The sequence below is a fragment of the Oryx dammah genome, unplaced genomic scaffold, assembly GCF_014754425.2.
Source record: "Oryx dammah isolate SB20612 unplaced genomic scaffold, SCBI_Odam_1.1 HiC_scaffold_21, whole genome shotgun sequence".
NCBI lineage: Eukaryota > Metazoa > Chordata > Mammalia > Artiodactyla > Bovidae > Oryx > Oryx dammah.
Window position 1 is genome coordinate 21113981 of NW_024070205.1, and position 21790 is coordinate 21135770.

Genomic DNA, 21790 nt, shown 5'->3' on the forward strand with positions numbered 1-21790 from the left:
AAAAAGAAATGCAAAAAAGCAAAATGGCTGTCTGAGGAGGCCTTATAAACAGCTGTGAAAAGAAGAGAAGTGAAAGGCAAAGGAGAAAAGGAAAGATATACCCATTTGAATGCAGAGTTCCAAAGAATAGCAAGGAGAGATAAGAAAGCTTTCCTCAGTGATCAGTGCAAAGAAATAGAGGAAAAAAACAGAATGGGAAAGACTAGAGATCTCTTCAAGAAAATTAGAGATACCAAGGGAACATTTCATGCAAAGATGGGCTCAATAAAGGACAGAAATGGTATGGACCTAAAAGAAGCAGAAGATATTAAGCAGAGGTGGCAAAAATACACAGAAGAACTGTACAAAAAAGTTCTTCATGACCCAGATAATCACACTGTGTGATCACTCACCTAGAGCCAGACATCCTGGAATGTGAAGTCAAGTGGGCCTTAGGAAGCATTGCTACAAACAAATCTAGTGGAGGCGATGGAATTCTAGTTGACCTATTTCAAATCCTAAAAGATGATGCTGTGAGAGTGCTGCACTCAATATGCCAGCAAATTTGGGAAACTCAGCAGTGGCCACAGGACTGGAAAAGGTCAGTTTTCATTCCAATCCCTAAGAAAGGAAATGCCAAAGAATGTTCAAACTACCACACAATTGCACTCATCTCACACACTAGGAAAGTAATGCTCAAAATTCTCCAAGCCAGGCTTCAACAGTATGTGAACCGTGAACCTCCAGATGTTCAAGCTGGTTTTAGAAAAAGGCAGAGAAACCAGAGATCAAATTGCCAACATCCACTGGATCATCGAAAAAGCAAGAGAGTTCCAGAAAAACATCTATTTCTGCTCTATTGACTATGCCAAAGCCTTTGTCTGTGTGGATCACAATAAACTGTGGAAAATTCTGAAAGAGATGGGAATACCAGACCACCTGACCTGCCTCTTGAGAAATCTGTATGCAGATCAGGAAGCAACAGTTAGAACTGGACATAGAACAACAGACTGGTTCCAAATAGGAAAAGGAGTATGTCAAGGCTGTATATTGTTACCCTGCTTATTTAACTTCTATGCAGAGTACATCATGAGAAACTCTGGGCTGTAGGAAGCCCAGAAACAAGATTGAAACAAGCCAGAAACAAGATTGCTGGGAGAAATATCAATAACCTCACATATGCAGATGACACCACCTTATGGCAGAAAGTGAAGAAGAACTAAAGAGCCTCTTGATGAATGTGAAAGAGGAAAGTGAAAAAATTGGCTTAAAGCTCAACATTCAGAAAACGAAGATGATGGCATCTGGTTCCATCACGTCATGGCAAGTAGATGGAGAAACAGTGGAAACAGTAGCTGACTTTATTTTTGGGGGGTCCAAAATCACTGCAAATGGTGACCACAGCCATGAAATTAAAAGATGCTTACTCCTTGGAAGGAAAGTTATGACCAACCTAGACAGACTTCCCTGGTGGCTCAGAAGGTAAAGTGTCTGCCTACAGTGTGGGAGACCTGGGTTTGATCCCTGGGTCAGGAAGATCCTCTGGAGAAGGAACTGGCAACCCACTCCAGTACTCTTGCCTGGAAAATCCCACGGACGGAGGAGCGTAGTAGGCTACAGTCCATGGGGTTGCAAAGAGTTGGACATGACTGAGCGACTTCACTTCAGATAGCATATTAAAAAGAAGAGACATTATTGTGTCAACAAAGGTCCATGTAGTCAAGGCTATGGTTTTTCCAGTGGTCATATACAGATGTGAGAGTTGGACTGTGAAGAAAGCTGAACACCGAAGAATTGATGTTTTTGAACTGTGGTGTTGGAGAAGACTCTTGAGAGTCCCTTGGACTGCAAGGAGATCCAACCAGTCCATCCTAAAGGAGATCAGGCCTGGGTGTTCATTGGAAGGACTTATGTTGAAGCTGAAACTCCAATACTTTGGCCAACTGATGCGAAGAGCTCACTCATTTGAAAAGACCCTGATGTTGGGAAAGATTGAAGGCAGCAGGAGAAGGGAACGACAGAGGATGAGATGGTTGGATGGCATCACCAACTCAATGGACATGAGTTTGGGTAAACTCCAGGAGTTGGTGATGGACAGGGAGGCCTGGCATACTACATGCCACGGGTTGCAAAGAGTCAGACACAACTGAGTGACTGAAGTGAAGTGAACTAATAATGGTGTATCTATCTTAACATCCACCAGAGATTAAATATTAATAAGTGCTCAATAAATAAATCTCACAACTATATACATAAAATTATGGTTGTTTACAGAATACAGATAAGGGAAATTGTAAGATGGCCCAGAGTGGTTGGTGAGGTAGAAGCTACTACAAAATTCTCTTTTCATTTCCTTGATATAACTGAATTATGGTTTTCATCTGAGAAGACTATTTAGCTCAAAGCTTGGCTCCTTCTATACCTTTGCCTGGACCAACCAGGTTGCACTGAGCCTTCCAGCAACATTATTCCCTCTCTGAAGCCTCAGAGTGTATGGTAAGTCCTCTTGCCCACCAGCCCCTCTGAGCAATTCCTTATATTCAGGTCAGTAGGCTCTGTACTGTGAACAGCCCTGGCTACAGCTGAGTGGATGGGAATAATTGACCTAAAGGTACCTAAGAGAATGGTCCTGGTAAGAGTTCTACCTCTAGGATGTAGTATCATCTGGTAGATACTAACTGCTCTAGCCTGATCCCTGGCCATTTCCTGCTTCGTGCTTTAGACACCAGCAACTCTAAAAGCCTCGAATTCGTCATGATCTCTGCTACTGCTCATATTCCCTCCCTTTTCCCTGTTTAAGTCATCCTTTCAGATTCAGCTGAGCCATGATCTCCTCTAAGGTGTCTATTCTGGCAATCCCTGACCCTGCTGTAGATTAACTGTCCCTCCTATATGCTTCCAAGAATCTATAAATATAGCCAGTGTTACATTTAGCACGCTGCATACCCACTAATGTGTTAACAGTCTTCCCTATTAAATTCTGAACTTATTAGCACAGGGACTAAACAATTTTTGCATTCCTGGGCAAGGTTGGTATCTGGCATCTAGTAGGGGCCCAATGTATGTTTGTAGAACTGAAATTAAATAGGCAGTGAAATGAATAAAACCCATCATGCTGCTTCTGGTACAAGTGCCACCATGGAGAGAATAGGGAACCCTGAGTCAGGAAGTATGGCTTCAAATCCTGGCTCAAATTTCTCCCAGTTGAATGATACTGGACAAATAATAACTCTGAGGTTTCAGATTTCTTAGAGGTAAAATGAGGATAAAAAATTTCTCTTCCTGAGGCCATCTCAAAGAATAAGATAACTGAATGCAAAAGTACTTTTAAAGTAATGGAAACTGGGTACCTATAAGTATTAACTGAAACAAATCTAGGATGAGACACTACTGAACAGGTTGGTGAAATCATGATTTTTTTCCTTCTAGAAACTACTGCAATGAAGAAAGGAAAGCAAACTAGAAATAATTCCCACAGTATCAGGGATTTGGGGCTATTTTGCTCAGTGATATATGCCAGTGCCTATAAGTGATACTTGGTATATCGTAAGTGTTCAGTAAACATTTGTGGGCTGAAAGAATTTATTGAAGGCCTCCTGGGTTATCAGGCATTGGCCAGGTGCTTTCCAATATGTGGTAACATTTAATTCATGGAACAACTCCACAAAGTAGGTATTCAATAACTTGATTTAGGTAATAAATAGGTGAGAAGTCAGAACTTAAACCCAGTCTAATGCTAGTACTGAAAAAGCTTCATTTATTCATATATTTATTTGTTAGATACTTGAGGTACTTGAGATGTATCAATGAACAAAACAAACAAAACTCTTTTTCTTCATTAATCTTACATACCAGTGGAAGGAAACAGACAATAAACAAAGAACAAAGTAAATTAGCAAAAGAAAAGCACTGTTAAAACCAGAGCTGTGTAAAGAGGACTGGGAATACAAAACAGTCATTGCAGACCTTATGAAGATTATATTGAATAAAGATTTGAAGAAGGTGAGTCAGCCTTGATACTTCCAGCACATACTGGAAGGGAAAAGCATTCCAGGCAATGCGACTAGGCTCAGCAAAGGCTTTAAGGCAAAAGCATGCCTGGTATGATCCAAAGAGAGTCAAGAAGTCACTGAGGCTGGAATGGAGAAAGCAGTAAGAAGAGTTGTGGGGAATGAGGTCAGAGAGGTAGCATGCTGGTGCTGGTCTGGGGAGTGGGGTAGGCGGTATGCTGTGTAGATCCTGGAGGCCACTGTAAGGACCTCACCTTGTGCTCTGACCTCTAAGGAAATCTACAATGAGAGACAAGACCATTCTGCTGCTGCTGCTGCTGCTGCTGCTGCTGCTGCTGCTGCTAAGTCGCTTCAGATGTGTCCGACTCTGTGGGACCCCATAGACGGCAGCCCACGAGGCTCCCCCGTCCCTGGGATTCCCCAGGCAAGAACACTGGAGTGGGTTGCCATTTCCTTCTCCAATGCATGAAAGTGAAAAGTGAAGGTGAAGTCACTCAGTCGTGTCTGACTCTTTGCGACCCCATGGACTGCAGCCCACCAGGCTCCTCCATCTGTGGGATTTTCCAGGCAAGAGTACTGGAGTGGGGTGCCATCGCCTTCTCCCAAGACCATTCTAGGCAGTCATAAATAAGTATTTGCTTTTCTGAGAAAAATACTTTCAGCTATGAAACTTTAATATGATTCTGAGCAGTAATGTGCAATATATGAGCAGTTCATTTTCTTCATGAACAGCTGACCACTGTCTATCAATAGCCGAGCTTTGGAGAAGTTCTCTGGCTTTTCCCAAGTCACACAGCTGCCAAGTGGCAGAGTAAAACTTCAAGTTCAGGTGGTCTGACTCTGGAACTCTTGCTTTTTAATCATAATATTGTACTAATTCTCCACATTCTAATTTCTCTTCAAATACTCCAAGCACTATATAATGCATTTTCCCCAAATATGCTGCTGCTGCTGCTGCTAAGTCGCTTCAGTCGTGTCCGACTCTGTGCGAGCCCATAGATGGAAGCCCACCAGGCTCCCCCGTCCCTGGGATTCTCCAGACAAGAACACTGGAGTGGGTTGCCATTTCCTCCTCCAATGCATGAAAGTGAAAAGTGAAAGGGAAAGTCGCTCAGTCATGTCTGACTCTTTGTGACCCCACAGACTGCAGCCTACCTGGCTCCTCCGTCCATGGGATTTTCTAGGCAAGAGTACTGGAGTGGGGTGCCATTGCCTCCTACGTCCCCATGTATACTATACTTAATTTCTACATGTATCTTATTATAGAATTATACATCACAAAGAGACAGAAATGCAATATGACAATTCAAAAATATGAGAGGAAAAAAGAAAACAAATTAAAAATCTCCATTCATGTTGACATTTGACTTACAAAAATTTGCTCCTAAGGCTCCTATCTATAAAATTAAACTAGAGTAAAACTGAAATCCTACTGAAATTACTTTTATATGTAACTGATTCTGTGGTCACTGAGGAAAAAAAATCCAAATATAAAATTTTAAAGAAGATGAATACCAGTTAGGAAAATCTCTCTCTCTCTTTCACATAAAGTTATGATATCTATGTCTTATGTTAATTTGAAGAGTAAATGATACTCCTATAAATCTATCCTAAAAATCCCATAGCATAAATGCAAACAAAGGAGAAGACTACAAATAAACTTGATTTTGTCCTTCTAAATGACCCAAACCTAGTCTGAAAGAACACCAATAAAACCCTTCAAACAAATTCTACCCCATCCAAGTTTTCTTTGAAATGCTCTTGCTACCATTTACAGTTCTTAAAAATAGTAAAAAGCTTACTGCTTTAAACAACACTGTTATGGCAATTGATACTACTAAAATGACTTAGATTAAGAAGTTGATACTCACTCTTTTTTTTGTCAAAATAAGGCTTAAAATTAGCAACAGCCAGTGAAAGAGAAAAAGTCAAATGGCGTCTTTCTTGGAGCTTGGTGAATGTTAAGATAGCTATAAAAGCTGTTCACCACCTACAGATTGGAGTAACCCCCGAAAGACTGAACTTGGCTATCAGGGCATGACTGGTAACTGAAATAAAACTGCTGCTATGCAACCGCTCTCAGAAGCCTCAGTGGTGGTGATCAGAGACACTGACTTGCGGGCGTCCTAGCACTGCTGCTGTTCCCTTAAGACGTGGAGAAGCAGCAGAGAGACATGTCATCACCTTTCACACACACACACACACACAGACACACAGAGTGGTGTGCAACAGAACCCTGCTTTAATCCTGTTTGAGACTTTTCCATATCAGTGGCCACACAAGGGATTAGACAATTCTAGGTGATTAAGTAATTTTAAAATGTTCCTTAAAATGTTCTACGACTCATACCAAGAAAATGTCACCTTGTCAACTAGAAAGAACCCAGGTGAGAACTGTTTTTATTCTTGCTTTTTAAGTTTCAGTTTAATTAGTAAGTTAGTCTCTGTGTGTTTTGTATATTTTAGCTCTTCATGTTACTATGGTTCATAATTATCTAAGAAGAAGGGCTATGTCATACATAACCGACTCTCTTGCTTGTTCTCTTAATGTAACTTAGGAACTTGAAGATGTTTGATAAATGTTAACTAAAATCTAATTGTAGAAAGCTAACAAGGAAAAAGGAAAATGAAGGGTAACTGAAAATGTCAAACTTTACTTTTCAGTTATAATATGTTACTTAGTTTATCTTCCAGTTGTTGGAAGTCTAAATGGAAAGGGGAACTCCAGGTAACAAGGATCATAACAAAACAATAAACAGTTACAAAGTGCTTTATAGTTAATAAGCAGTTTCAGTGTGAGTAATTTCTCCTCTAGTGGGGCTTTTTGATTTAGGGTTATTTGTTTTGTTTTTGTTTGTCTACAAATTTGAGCATCACAGAGGAAAAGAAAAGGTTCTATCATAAATTACAATTGTTTTTTCTAGCACAGAGCTGATGAATCAGAATCTCTGGTGTGAAGCAGCAATCTGTATTTCTGACACGCATCCAATGATTCTCTTTTATCAAAGGAAGTGAAACTTTAATATGAAACTCTTAAACATACAAAAGCACCGAAGTTAGCAGAGTGAACATATATGCACTAATTATATCTAAACTATGTGACCTGCCTCCTGAGAAACCTGTATGCAGGCCAGGAAGCAACAGTTAGAACCGGACATGGAACAACAGACTGGTTCCAAAAAGGAAAAGGAGTACGTCAAGGCTGTATATGGTCACCCTGCTTATTTAACTTATATGCAGAGTACATCATGAGAAACACTGGGCTGGAAGAAGCACAAGCTGGAATCAAGATGCCGGGAGAAATCTCAATAACCTCAGATATGCAGATGACACCACCCTTATGGCAGAAAGTGAAGAAGAACTAAAGAGCATCTTGATGAAAGTGAAAGAGGAGAGTGAAAAAGTTGGCTTAAAGCTCAACATTCAGAAAACTAAGATCATGGCATCTGGTCCCATCACTCCATGGGAAATAGATGGGGAAACAGTGGAAACAGTGTCAGACTTTTCTTGGGGGGGGGCCTCCAAAATCACTGCAGATGGTGATTGCAGCCATGAAATTAAAAGATGCTTACTCTTTGGAAGAAAAGTTATGACCAACCTAGATAGTATATTCAAAAGCAGAGACATTACTTTGCCGACTAAGGTCCGTCTAGTCAAGCCTATGGTTTTTCCAGTGGTCATGTATGGATGTGAGAGTTGGACTGTGAAGAAGGCTGAGTGCCGAAGAATTGATGCTTTTGAACTGTGGTGTTGAGAAGACTCTTGAGAGTCCCTTGGACTGCAAGGAGATCCAACCAGTCCATTCTGAAGGAGATCAGCCCTGGGATTTCTTTGGAAGGAATGATGCTAATGCTGAAACTGCAGTACTTTGGCCACCTCATGTGAAGAGTTGACTCATTGGAAAAGACTCTGATGCTGGGAGGGATTGGGGGCAGGAGGAGAAGGGGACGACCGAGGATGAGATGGCTGGATGGCATCACTGACTCGATGGACACAAGTCTGAGTGAACTCTGGGAGATGGTGATGGACAGGGAGGCCTGGCGTGCTGTGATTCATGGGGTTGCAAAGAGTCGGACATGACTGAGCGACTGAACTGACTGAACTGAACTGATGCAATAATATTATTAGGTTTTATTAAATATAAAAGTAAAACAGTACTATATAACATGATAATTGTTATGCGTGTGTGTGTGCTAAGTCTCTTCAGTCGTGTCCAGCTCTTTCTCGACCTTAGACTGTAGCCCGCCAGGTACCTCTGTCCATGGGGTTCTCCAGGCAAGAATACTGAAGCGGGTTGTCATGCCCTCCTCCAACGGATCTTTCTGACCCAGGGACCAAAACCACATCTCATATGTCTTCTGCATTGGCAGGTGGGTTCTTTAACACTAGTGTCACCTGGGAAGCCCCGTAATTACTATATATAGCATCATAATATAACTTATTGATATGCTTATCACTAGAAGATATAAAGCATACCTTCTCTATCCCCAATAATTTGCTATAAAGATTTATTTTCACTTGATACAACACTGTTACGCCATATTTCTTTTGATTATTATCTTCCAGTTAAAAGTTTTTAAACCTTTTATTTTCAACTTTTTATGTTTTAAATATATCTTTTCTATTAAAAATTAGATTCACAGAAGTGTAATTTATAAACAAAATTCACTATTTTTTAGGTATAAAGTTTGATGAGTTTTGACAAATGTGTGCTATTACAGTTGAGATACAGAATATTTCTATCACTCAAAGAATTTATTTGTGCCCTTGTATAGTCAACTCATGTTCCTTGGTGGCTCAGAGGTTAAAGCGTCTGCCTGGAATGCAGGAGACCCAGGTTCGATCCCTGGGTCGGGAAGATCCCCTGGAGAAGGAAATGGCAATCCACTCCAGTACTCTTGCCTGGAGAATCCCATGGAGGGAGGAGCCTGGTAGGCAACAGTCCACGGGGTCGCAAAGAGTCGGACACGACTGAGCGACTTCACTTCTGTCTAGTCAGTTCCTTCCTCCTTCCTCAGCCCTTGTAGGTGAAGTTGCTCAGTCGTGTCCAACTCTTTGTGACCTCGTGGACTGTAACCTACTAAGGCTTCTCCATCCATGGGATTCTCCAGGCAAGAATACTGGAGTGGATTGCCATTTCCTTCTCCAGGGGATCTTCCCGACCCAGGGATCGAACCTGGGTCTCCCGCATTGGAGGCAGAGGCTTTAACCTCTGACCCACCAGGAAACCACTCATCTGATTTGCTCCTATAGTTTCATCTGTTCTAGAATGTTATATAAATGGAATTATGTGGTAAGGAGTCTTCCTTCACTTAGCATACTATTTCTGAAATTTATCCATATTGGTGCATGTGGTACTAGTTGCTTCCTTTTTATTCCACTGTACAGATGTCCCAAAACTGGTTTACCTATGGACTTTTGGGATGTTTCCATTTTGGATCCATTAAGAATTAATCTGCTAAAAATTTCTGTAAACAAGTCTTTACTTTTTAACAAGAGTTAAAAGTCACTGGAAATTCACAGAGGAATACCAGAAAAGAAATGGCGACTAACATAAATACATCAATGAGGCGAGTCGGCGGGGGTGGGGGGCGGGGATCTTGAGAAGGGAAGGAATCTCTGATATTTTTTCCTTTACGTTTGGAAAAATAGTACAAAGAGTTTTCCCTTGTCCAGCTTCATCTAACACTAACATCTTATGTAAACACAGAATTATTATGACTTCCTAGCTGGCTCAGTGGTCAAGAATCCACCTGCCAATGTAGGAGACAGGAGATAGGGGTTTCATTCCCGGGTCAGGGAGATCCCCTGGAGAGAAAAATGACAACATACTCCAGTACTCTTGCCTGGGAAATACCATGGACAGAGGAGCGTGGCGGACTACAGTCCTTGGGGTCGCAAAGAGTTGGACATGACTTAGTGACTGAGCTTGCACATAATTATGAAAACTAGGAAATTAACACAGTTACCATACTTAACATAGGCTGGGATCTGGGACCCTTTGCTGCAGTGCTTGCACCTGGATAAGCATATCCCCCAGCAATAAAACACAAAAAAAACTGTAAGGAACTAAAAATAACTGCATACATGTAACATGAGCAGTTGGGGCAAATTATGAACAACAAGATACAAAAAGACCAAAAACCCAGATGCCACTTCTGAGGAGCTGGGAGCAAAAGTAGGGTACTGTGGATGCTCCCTGCACACAGCACCACAAAGGGGTGGGCAGACTACCTAAGTCACTTCTCTGGCTCAGCCCCTGTACTCACCCCGACCCTCACTCCATGTAAGGAACCTGCTCGCCTGCCCCATAAGGAGACAGCAATTCACTCCCTCCTGCTGCAACAGGGCCCGGATAGAGCCCTGTCTGAACTTCTTTTCTCTTCTTATCAGTTGCTGCTGATTAAGGTCAAGAACCGTGGTCAATGACATACTGACTGAAATTACAGAATTCTAATTTCACCAGTTTATCACTGTACTAGTTTTCTATTGCTGCTGTAACAAATTACCACAAACACAGTGACTTAAACAGTACAAATTTATTATTATTCTGTAGGTCAGAAGTCCAAACAGGTGTATCATCTGGCTTAAAATCAAGGTGTCAGCAGGGCTTTATTTCTCTCTGAAGGCTCTATGGGAGAATGTGTTTTTTGCCTTTTCCAGCATCTTAAGGTCACTCATATTCCTTGGCTCGTGGTCGTCTTCCTCCATCTTCAAAGCTAGCAATGTAGTATCTCTCTTAAATGTTCTCAATTTCTAAGGCCTCCTGTTATTTGCCTGTGAAATTCCATGAACAGAGGATCCTGGCAGGCTATAGTCCATAGGGTCGCAGGCATCAGTCACAACAAAGCAACTAAACCACCACTACTACCTGTTACTAGAATGAAACCACCTGGATAATCTAGGATACCCTTCTCACCTTGAGTAGCCTTAACCACATCTGCAACAGCCTCTTTTGCCATTTATGGCAACATATTCATAGATTCTGCATATTAGGATATGTGTATCTTTGGGAGGCCATTACTCTACCTTGCACACATAATTTATGTAATTAGTTTCTTATGGGTGGGCATTTAGGTTGTTTCCAATATTTTACAATTATAAACGATGCTGCAAGGAATACCTTGTATATAAGTATTTTCATAATGGTGGAGGCTGTATTTTGAAGGCAGACAGCTAAAAGTGGGACTGCTGGATGAAAAGGTGCATGTGTAGATTTGCTAAAATCCCCTCTAGAAGGGCTGCACCAGTCTGCATTCCCATCAGCAATATATGAGAGTGTCTGTTTCCCGTCACCAACTGAATTTATCATACTCAATAGTTTTTGGTAGCTAAAAGGTGAGGTAGTATCTCTATGCTGTTTTGATCTGCATTTCTGATTGTATGAACGTTGCTTTTATAGGTTCAGAAAAATTTTTATAGTTTTTGAGAATTATCTATTCATCTTTTTAAAAAATTTTTCTGTTGAGGTTTTGATCATTTGTCTCTCATTTTTAAGTGCTGATATCTATATGTTGTGCATCGGTCAGTTGTCTTTTAACTTTATGATGTTTTTTGACATGTCTTAATTTTTTTTGGCCTCTGGCTTTTCAGTAACCATTCATTAAAGAGTGTTTTTCAAAAGTAAAGAGGAATTCCTCTCTGTTTTTTCTTCTAATAGTTGTATGGTTTATTTTTTACACTTAGATCCCTAATCCATTTAGAGTTTACACTCATGTAAGGTAAGAGATATATCTCACATTTAATTTTACCTTGTTTTTTTTTTCCCCAAAATGGCCACTCAGTTGTCCCTACACTATTTATTTTGAATACCAACTCCTCACAAAATCCTTGATTTCTCTAGTAAGACTTAGTCTCTCACTTTTATTTACCTGAGATCTTTTGTTCATAATACTGTTTTCCTGTCTTGACCAATAATTCTTGGTATTTCAATTTTATATCCCCTACTGAGTCTTAAAACTCCTAAAGGCAAAATTATTGAGCTCATCATTATATTACTTCAATGCTTAGTATACAGTGGGCTACCTAATATATATTTGCAGAATGCTAATAATGATTAAACTGAATTAGGAAAATTCTAATTCACTCAAGAAAGCAGGGAAAAGATCTAATACATCTGAAGGGAAAAAAATAACCTCAATATTATTAAAATAAAACCAAATCTGGTATTTAAAGAGGAAAAAGTATCTGAAATACACACTTATATAGACCACCCTCAGTTCCTGCTAATGAGGTATATGTTGATTTTCTTACCACTAGAAGAGACTGCTGATCTTACTCAAATTCACAGAGTATGAATATTAAAGAAGATGGCTTTCAGGAATCAAATAATTAGAAATGAAAGGTCAAAACTAAGAATGAGAACATTCCCCCTAAGTGAGGTCTATTAGTCTGTTGGACAGTCTCCCAGAGGTTATCATGGAAGCCTGAAAAAAGCATCATATAATATAATATGAAAGATGTTTTTTCATTGTCAGGGGAGATGAACTAGATGAATTTAATTGAAGTTTTCTAGCTCTCATTTCTAGGACTCTAAGAATAACAGCATTGCAGATGAAGGAGGGTTTTGGAACTTATTATTAAAAAAAAATAAATTTTTTCCTGCCTCTGGTGAAACAAAATGCACCTAAAATCCATATTATGGAAATGGTAGTGAGTCAAAGGTACAAAGTAAAACAATCTAATTACTAGCCAGGATAAGCTCTTCTTTTTCTTTTTCAAGTACACAATTAAGTGGAAGAAGGCAGGAAGATGGGTACCAGGGAAAAGATTTTACTAGGTATAGTTATATAACTTCTAGAGGCTACTTTCTAACTGTACTTCTTTCTAATCCTGCAAAAATTTTCTTCTATTATGAATTTAGGCTTCAAAATAATAACAAATTGGTTCTTAGTACACAATACCTTTTAATCTGCAAACTAGCAAGATCTTAAAATACTTGTGTGATATTTCATTATCATAAAAAAGGCACCATAGGCCTCAGAAGAGGTCAAACAATTTTCTCTTGGTCACACAAGGGAGATGCCAGCTGAACATACATTAAAAAAAGCTGAATATACATTAAAAAAATGGGTCTTACAGCTCTTTTTCCTATTCTTGGTCCAAATTCTTAAATGCTAATAAGGTCCTTGTTCTGATACTCTGGCAGAATTAAAAAGGCAGGTGACACTGGCCTTAGATCATATGGGCAGAAGAATGCAAAGCCCCTCTGAACTGCAGGTAGCTGATTTTAATGGAGAAGTGCTCCTGAGTGACAGTGATGGTCTCACTGAATGCATAAACTATAAGCCCAGGTAGCCAAGGACAGATCATCAGGTTCTGACCTTCCCTTCTGCTAGATGTATTAGCTTTTTTTTTTTCTTTTTTCCCATTTAACTTTTAAAAAGCTGAGAGCAGACCACATTCCTACACTTTCAATTATAATTTGAGTGAGAAGCAAACTAAGATAGTCCCCACGGGTCACTCTTTACCATTAATCTCACAGGGCTCCCAGTGAAAGAAAATTTTTTCTTTCTACTCACTGTATTCCACACTTAATTCTATTTTCCTTAACAGATAAGGTAGAATCTTTTTTTTAATCCAATATATAATGTTGATTAATTTGAAACAATCTACTAATGATAAAAATGCTATGGCATAAAAGGTTAGTGTCTTTGCAATGTGTATACCTTGGGCAATCATGAATGTCACCTATTTATTGAGTTTTCATAAACAGATTAGGAAGAAGAAAAGGTCAGTGCTGGAGTTAAATGAATAAGACACAGTCTTGATTTTCTAAGAGTTATTTTTTTCTAATATTGTCCTTATTTTTTTAAGTTTCATTTTTACTGAAGTATAGTTGATTTACAATGTTGTGACAGCCTCAGGTGTACAGCAACATGATTAAGTTATAGATATATACATATATATTCGTTTTTTTTCTTCAGATTCTTTTCCTTTACAGGCTACTATAAAATATTGAGAATAGTTCCCTGAGGTATACAGTAGGTCTTTGTCATTACCTATTTTATATACAGTAGTGTGTAAATCCCAAACTCCTATTTTATCCTTCCCATTCCCCTTTCATCTTTCGTAACCATAAGTTTGTTTTCTATGTCTGTTGATCAGATGGTGACTGCAGCCTGAAATTAAAAGATGCTTACTCCTTGGAAGAAAAGTTATGACCAACCTAGATAGCATACTGAAAAGCACAGACATTACTTTGCCAACAAAGGTCTGTCTAGTCAAGGCTATGGTTTTTCCAGTGGTCATGTATGGATGTGAGAGTTGGACTGTGAAGAAAGCTGAGCACCCAAGAATTGATGCTTTTGAACTGTGGTTTGGAGAAGACTCTTGAGAGTCCCTTGGACTGCAAGGAGATCCAAACAGTCCATTCTGAAGGAGATCAGCCCTGGGATTTCTTTGGAGGGAATGATGCTGAAGCTGAAACTCTGGTACTTTGGCCACCTCATGCAAAGAGTTGACTCACTGGAAAAGACTCTGATGCTGGGAGGGATTGGGGGCAGGAGGAGAAGGGGACGACAGAGGATGAGATGGCTGGATGGCATCACCGACTTGATGGACGTGAGTTGGAGTGAACTCTGGGAGTTGGTGATGGACAGGGAGGCCTGGCGTGCTGCAATTCATGGGGTCATAAAGAGTCGGACACGACTGAGAGACTGAACTGAACTGAACTGAATTGATCTATTTCTATTTTGTATATAAGTTCATTTGTATCATTTTTTTTAAAGGTTCCACACATAGGTGACAGTATATGATACTTGTCTTTGTCTTACTTTACTTAGTAAGGTAACCTCTAAGTCCATCTATATTGCTGCGAATGGCATTATTTCATTCTTTTTATGGCTGAGTAATATTTCACTGTATATCACTGTATACCACATCTTTCTTATGAATTCATCTGTTAATGAACATTTAGGTTGCTTACATGTCTTGGCTATTGTAAACAATGCTGCAATGAACATATGGAGCACATTTATTTTTTTGAATTAAGGCTCTCTCTGGAGATATGCCCAGGAGTAGGATTGCAGGCTCATGGTAGTTCTATTTCCAGCTTTTTAAGAACCTCCATACTGTTCTCCATAGTGGTTATACCATTTATATTACCAAAATTACAGTAACCAAAACAGTATGGAATGGGCACAAAAACAGAAACATAGATCAATGGGACAATGGGCTTTCACTAGAAAAGCCCAGAAATACACCTATGTACCTATGGTCAAATACTACGACCAAGGACACAAGAATATACAATGGAAAAAGATAATCTTTTCAGTTAATGTATTGGGGAAACTGGACAGCTACATGTAGAAGAATGCAATTAGAACATTCTCTAACACCACACACAAAAATAAACTAGAATGCATTAAAGACCTAAATGTAAGACCAGATACTATAAAACTCCTGGAAGGAAACAAAGGAAGAATACTTTTTGACATAAATCACAGCAATAGCTTTTTTGATCCATCTCCTAGAGTAATGGAAATAAAAATAAACAAATGGTACCTAATTAAACTTAAAAGATTTTGACAGCAAAGGAAGTCATAAACAAAATGAAAAGATGACCTTCAGAATGAGAGAAAATATTTGTGAATGGTGCAACCAACAGTGGATTACACTCAAAACATGTAAACAGCTAATATAGCTCAGTATCAAAAAACCAAACCACCGAATCAAAAAAGGGGCAGAATATCTAAATAGACATTTCTCCAAAGAAGACATTCAGATGGCCAAAAAGCACATGAAAATATGCTCAGCACTTCTAATTTATTAAGAGAAATGCAACTAAAAACTATAATGAGGTATCACCTCACACCAACCAGAATGACCATCATCAAAAAGTCTACAAATAATAAATGCTGGAGCGGGAATAGCAAAAAAGAGAGCCTCCTAGAAGAGCAGTTTTTACACTGTCTTGCATGTGTACATGCTTAGTTGCTTCAGTTGTGTCTGAATCTTTGTGATCCTATAGACTGTAGCTTGCCAGGCTCCTCTGTCCACGGGATTCTCTAGGCAAGAATACTGGAGTGGGTTGCTGTGCCTTCCTCCAGGGTATCTTCCTGACCCAGGGACTGAATCTGCATTGCAGGTAGATTCTTTAACACTGAGAATTCTTTAACTGGGGAAGCCCCTAAATTGTCTTGACTATGTATCAAATAAGTAAAATACTGTTGGTGTGCATTCCTAAAACTGCTCATCTATAAAATTATAAGAATGTTTTGATATATGACTATAAACTAGTCAATAACATAAAAATCTTAAAACAGTGAAATTTAAAAACTTGAACATTTATCATTTTCTTTTTGCAACCCAAGTAGACTGTGCAGTGTACTTTCTGAGGTATGTACACTCATTCTGGAGACTACCAACTAGGATATCACAGACCAGGAAAGGCAACTATACACATAAACGGTAATGGGTAAAGGTCCACTCTGAAGGAAGGACAGACAAGGTCAACGCTAATGTTAAGAAGACACTGGAGTTGAGCTCTGAAGGATGAAAATACTTTTAGGGAGTACAGAAGGTGGCCTTAACAGGCAGAAATGTACAAAGACACGTGGGAAAACTTGTTTGAGGAACTTAAGTTAAACAAAGATGGTGCACTAAGATACAGCACTCTTTTCAGTTTGGAGGCTTAGAAAACTGGGGGTAGGAAAGAGGGTATTGAGTATAAAGAAATGAGACTGGAAGGGCAGCTGAAAACTAGATAATGAAAGGCTCTCTGTGCCAAGTTAACTTTGGTTTTGATCATCCAGTAAAAAACAAGTTATATGCAAAAGGTTTCAGCAGGTAACTGATGATTTTTGAAGGAAAAGTTAGTTATGTCTGAAGACATTCAAATGAGGGAAAGGAAGAAGGGAGAGAGGGAGGAGCATGGAAAGAACCCACTGTGCAAACCAAATAAAATGTTCAAAATTTGGTCATGTCCATGGGCACAGGGGAGAGAACCTTCCCTGATGGCTCAGTGGTAAAGAATCTGCCTGGCCAATGCAGGAGATGTGGGTTCAATCCCTAGGTCGAGAAGATTCCCTGGAGAAGGAAACAGCACCCCACTCTAGTATTCTTGCCTGGAAAATCCCATGGACAGAGGAGCCTGGCAACCTACAGTCACAGAGATTCAGATACAACTTAGTGACTAAACAACAACAACATGGGCATGGGACCAAAGAGAACTACTAAAACACTTTAAGCAAGGGAGAGTTAAGTAATGACCAAGTTTAAATTTTAAAGAGCCCAGTCTGGCAACATTGTGAAAGCTTAAGTGGATGAAGGAGGAATTGGAGGCCAGGAGATGAGTTAAAATCTTTAGTGTATTAGATAGGACCAGCTATATACTCTGAGGGGTTTAGTGAAAAAAATATTAGGGCCCTTGTTTAAAAAGCAGGAAAACAGTATCATTAAAGATGATAAAATAAAAACATTTCCCAGCAGTCTCTCTCTCTCCATTTGCCATGGTACTTTTAATTTGCTATTTAATGTCATGCTCCCTCAGACCCTCAGACTTTAGAGTCACTTGGAGCCCTAGACCACAGTTTAGTGTGTAGGTGACCCACTGGCTACCAGGTTGCCCTTCCCCAGCCACCAAACCCATGTGCCTGGCCCAGGGCAGGGAAGTTGAGCCAGCCTTCTTCCCATGGCTGCCACTACAACTCACTAGGATCCTGGAATTAAGGATGAACAAGAGGCTTGCTTCAACTGAGCTGTGGTCTCTGGCAACCTGCCAGACACCAGTGAAGATGACAGGTGGGGACAAGGACAGCCTTGCCAAGAGTGTGCAGCCCAATCCCTATCTTTCTCATGCTTGTGCACAAGCTTCTCTAGGGTCAGAGATAGCTGTGGCTCAGTGAAGCAGAGGGTGAGGAAGGGTGGCTGGGATCCAGGGGATAGGAAAGTGGGGAACTCAGAATCCACCCCAGAGAGGCAGGAGGAGGTGGAACTGTGCCTTGGTTTCAAGCCCCTGCACATGCTCCATTGTTTCATTGGACTTGATTTACAAAACACAAATCCAAAAATGAACCATTAAGAACTTGAGATGGCAACCACTGAACATTAAACTCCATGAAGATGGCCTTCTTCTGTTCAGGCCCTGTACACTGCACTGTTCTCATGCTAAAGAAGCTGGGTGTCTCATAGGTATTTGGCTCTGGGAACTGAAGAAATGTGTAGTACTACAAAGTTAGAAGTTCAGAGGGAAAAGAGTTTTTGGGAAAAACACAAGTGGGTATAGTTTGGAGCAAGCTAAATTTAAATCACTTATGGGGCACTGGAACTCAGTGTTAGGAAATACTAAAAGAAGACTGCGGCTGCTGCTGCTGCTAAGTCGCTTCAGTCATGTCCGACTCTGTGCAACCCCATAGATGGCAGCCCACCAGGCTCCCCCACCCTGGGATTATCCAGGCAAGAACACTGGAGTCGGTTGCCATTTCCTTCTCCAATGCATGAAAGTGAAAAGTGAAAGTGAAGTTGCTCAGTTGTGTCCGACTCCTCTCGACCCCATGGACTACAGCCTACCAGGCTCCTCCATCCATGGGATTTTCCAGGCAAGAGTACTGGAGTGGGGTGCCATCGCCTTCTCCAAAAAGAAGACTGTTTAGAAGATTATCCAAAACAATATCATTTTCTATCTCCTGATTTGTGGATCATTAATCACACTGCTATAAAAAGTCACAAAAATATCCCTCTAATATGAAGATCTCAGCACTAGCAAAAGCTAAAAGAATATTCCATGCAAATGGAAAAGAAAAGAAAGCTGGGGTAGAAATACTTATATGAGGCAAAATAGACTTTAAAAGAAAGACTCTAACAAGAGACAGAGAAGGACATTACATAATTATAAAGAGATCTATCTAACAAGAAGTTATGGCAATTGTAAAGACATGGGTATCCAACAAAGGAGCACTTGCATACATAAAGCAAATAATGACAAACAAAAAAGGAGAAGCTGGCAGCAAGGCAATAATAGTAAAGGACTTTAATATCCTGTTTACATCAATGACAGATTATTTAGACAGAAAATCAGTAAGGAAACATTGGCCTAAATGACACATTAGATGATACAGATTAACAGTTACATGATGAGAACATTTCATCCAAAATAGCAGATGCACATTCTTTTCAGGTGTACATAGAACATTCTCCAGGATAGATTACATGTTAGGCCACAGAACAATTCTCAAATTTAAGAAGACAGAAATCACATCAAGTATCTTTTCCAACCACAACAGTATGAGACTAGAAATCAACCACTAGGGGGGAAAAAACACTCTAAAAACAGTAAAACATGTTTACTGTTACTCTAAAAACATGCTAGTAAACAATCAGTAGGTCACTGAAGAAATCAGAAATTTAAAAGAATACCTGGAGAAGAAAGATAAATGAAAACACAGGGATCTAAAACCTAAGGGACAAAGAAAAATCAGTTCTAAGAGGTTTGTACTGATACACGTCTACCTCAGGAAACAAGAAAAACCTCAAATAAACAATCTAACCTTACACCTAAAGGAATCTGAAAAAGAAGAACAAACAAAACTGAAATTAAGAAGTAAAGGCATAAAAAAATCAGAAAGGAAATAAATGAAATAGAGATTAAAAAGACAATAAAACAATCATTGAAACTAAGAGTTGGTTCTTTGAAATAAATAAAACTGATAAACTTAACCAGACTCAAAAAAAAAAAAAAAAGAGATGGCTCAAATCGGTAACATCAAAAGTGAAAAAAGAGAAGTTACAACGGACAGCAGAGGAGGACAAAGGATCATAAGAGCCTACTACGAACAACAATAGGCCAATAAAGTGGACAACCTAGAAGAAATGGACAAATTCCTAGAAATGTATTATCTCCCAACATTGAACCAGGGAGAAACAGAAAATATTAACAGACCTATTACCACTTATTTATTTATGGCCATGGTGTGTAGCTCGTGAGATCCTGTGATCTTGAGATCTTGTGCGATCAATCTCTCAACCAGGGATTGAACCAGGGCCCAGAGCAGTGAAAGGGCCAAATCCTAACAACTGGAATCCCAGGGAATTCCCTGAATCAGTAATTTAAAAAAATATCACTAATCAGAAGTCCAGCCTTCAAGAGTGAATTCTACCAAACATTTAAATAAGAGCTAACACCTATCCTCCTCAAAGTACTCCAAAAAACTGAAGAGGAAAGAACACCTCCAAACTCATTCTACGAAGTCAGCCTCACTCTGATAACAAACCAAGAGAAACATGTAAAAACAAAACAAAAACACACAAGCCAAGATCACTGATAACACAGATGCAAACATTCTTAACAAAATATTAGCACCAAAAACCAAATCCAACAATACATTAAAAAATTATATATCCCAGGGTCACAAGAATTTTTCAGCATCTGCAAATCAATGAATGTGATATCACGTTAACAAACTGAAGAATAAAAATCATATGATTATCTCAAGAGATGCCGAATAAACTTTTGACAAAATTCAACATCCATTTATGATAAAAACTCTTCAGAAAGTGGGCACAGTGGCAACATACTTCAACATAATAAAGGTCACATATGATAAGCCTACAACTTATATCATACTCAACAGTGAAAAGCTGAAATCATTTCCTGTAAGATCAGGAACTAGACAAGGATGTCCACTCCTGCCACTTTAATTCAACACAGGATTGGAAGTCCTAGTCACAGTTAATACAAGAGAAAGAAATAAAAGGAGTCCAAACTGGAAAGGAAGAAACAAAATCGTCACTGCTGGCAGATGACATGATACGATGCATGTTGCTGTTTTTTAGTTGCTCAGTCGTGTCTGACTCTTGTGACCCCATGGACTATAGCCTACCAGGCTCCTCTTATCAGTGGGACTTTCTGGGCAAGATTACTAGAGTGGGTTGCCATTTCTCCTTCCAGGGTTATCTTCCTGACCCAGAGATTGAACCCATGTCCCTGTGTCTTCTGCACTGCAGGTGGATTCTTCACCACTGAGAAAGCCCTGATACTATACATAGAAAATCTTAAAGACACTGACAAAAACTACTAGAGCTCATTAACTAATTCAGTAAAGCTGAACAACACAAAATTAATATGCAGAAATCTGCTGCATTTTTATATAATAACCACAAACAGTTAGAAAAAAAGTAAGGGAATAATCCCATTTACAATTGCATCAAAAGGAATAAAATACTTAAGAATAAACCTATCTAAGGAGATAAAAATCTGTACTCTGAAAACTATGATATAGATGAAACAAATTTAAGTGACATAAACAGATGAAAAGACATACCATGTGCATGGATGGGAAAAATTAATATTCTTAAAATGACCATACTACCCAAGGCAATCTATATATTTGATGCAATCCCTATCAAAATACTGTATAGTCCATGGGGTCACAAAGGGACATGACTGAGCAAATTTCACTATCAAAATATTAAGGGCATTTTTTACAGACCTAGAACAAATAACTTTAAAATTTGCACGGAAACATGAAAGACCCTGAATGGCCAAAATAATCCTGAGTAAAAGGAGCAGGGCTAGAGGAATCACACACCCTGACTTCAGTCTATACAACAAAACTACACTAATCAAAACAGAATGGTACTGGCATAAAAACAGAAACCCAGATCAATGGAACAGAATGTAGAACCCAGAAATAAACCTGTACTTATGTGGTCAATTAATCTATGACAAAGAAGGAAAGAATATACAATAAGGAAGAAAGTCTTTTCAATAAATGGGAAAACTGGCCACAAGACTGGAAAAGGTCAGTTTTCATTCCAATCCTAAAGAAAGGCAATGCCAAAGAATGTTCAAACTACCGCACA

General features: G+C 39.4%; 1 protein-coding gene and 1 non-coding gene across 9 annotated transcripts in view; one reads left to right on the plus strand and one right to left on the minus strand.

Moving 5' to 3' along the window:
• The window catches only part of RASAL2 (RAS protein activator like 2), a 394323-nt gene that overhangs the window by 70381 nt on the left and 302152 nt on the right, over window positions 1-21790 (minus strand). The gene's annotated exons all lie outside the window — the stretch shown is intronic.
• Window positions 8775-8846, plus strand: TRNAS-GGA. The gene has a single exon. It is a non-coding gene; the product is annotated as a tRNA-Ser (tRNA).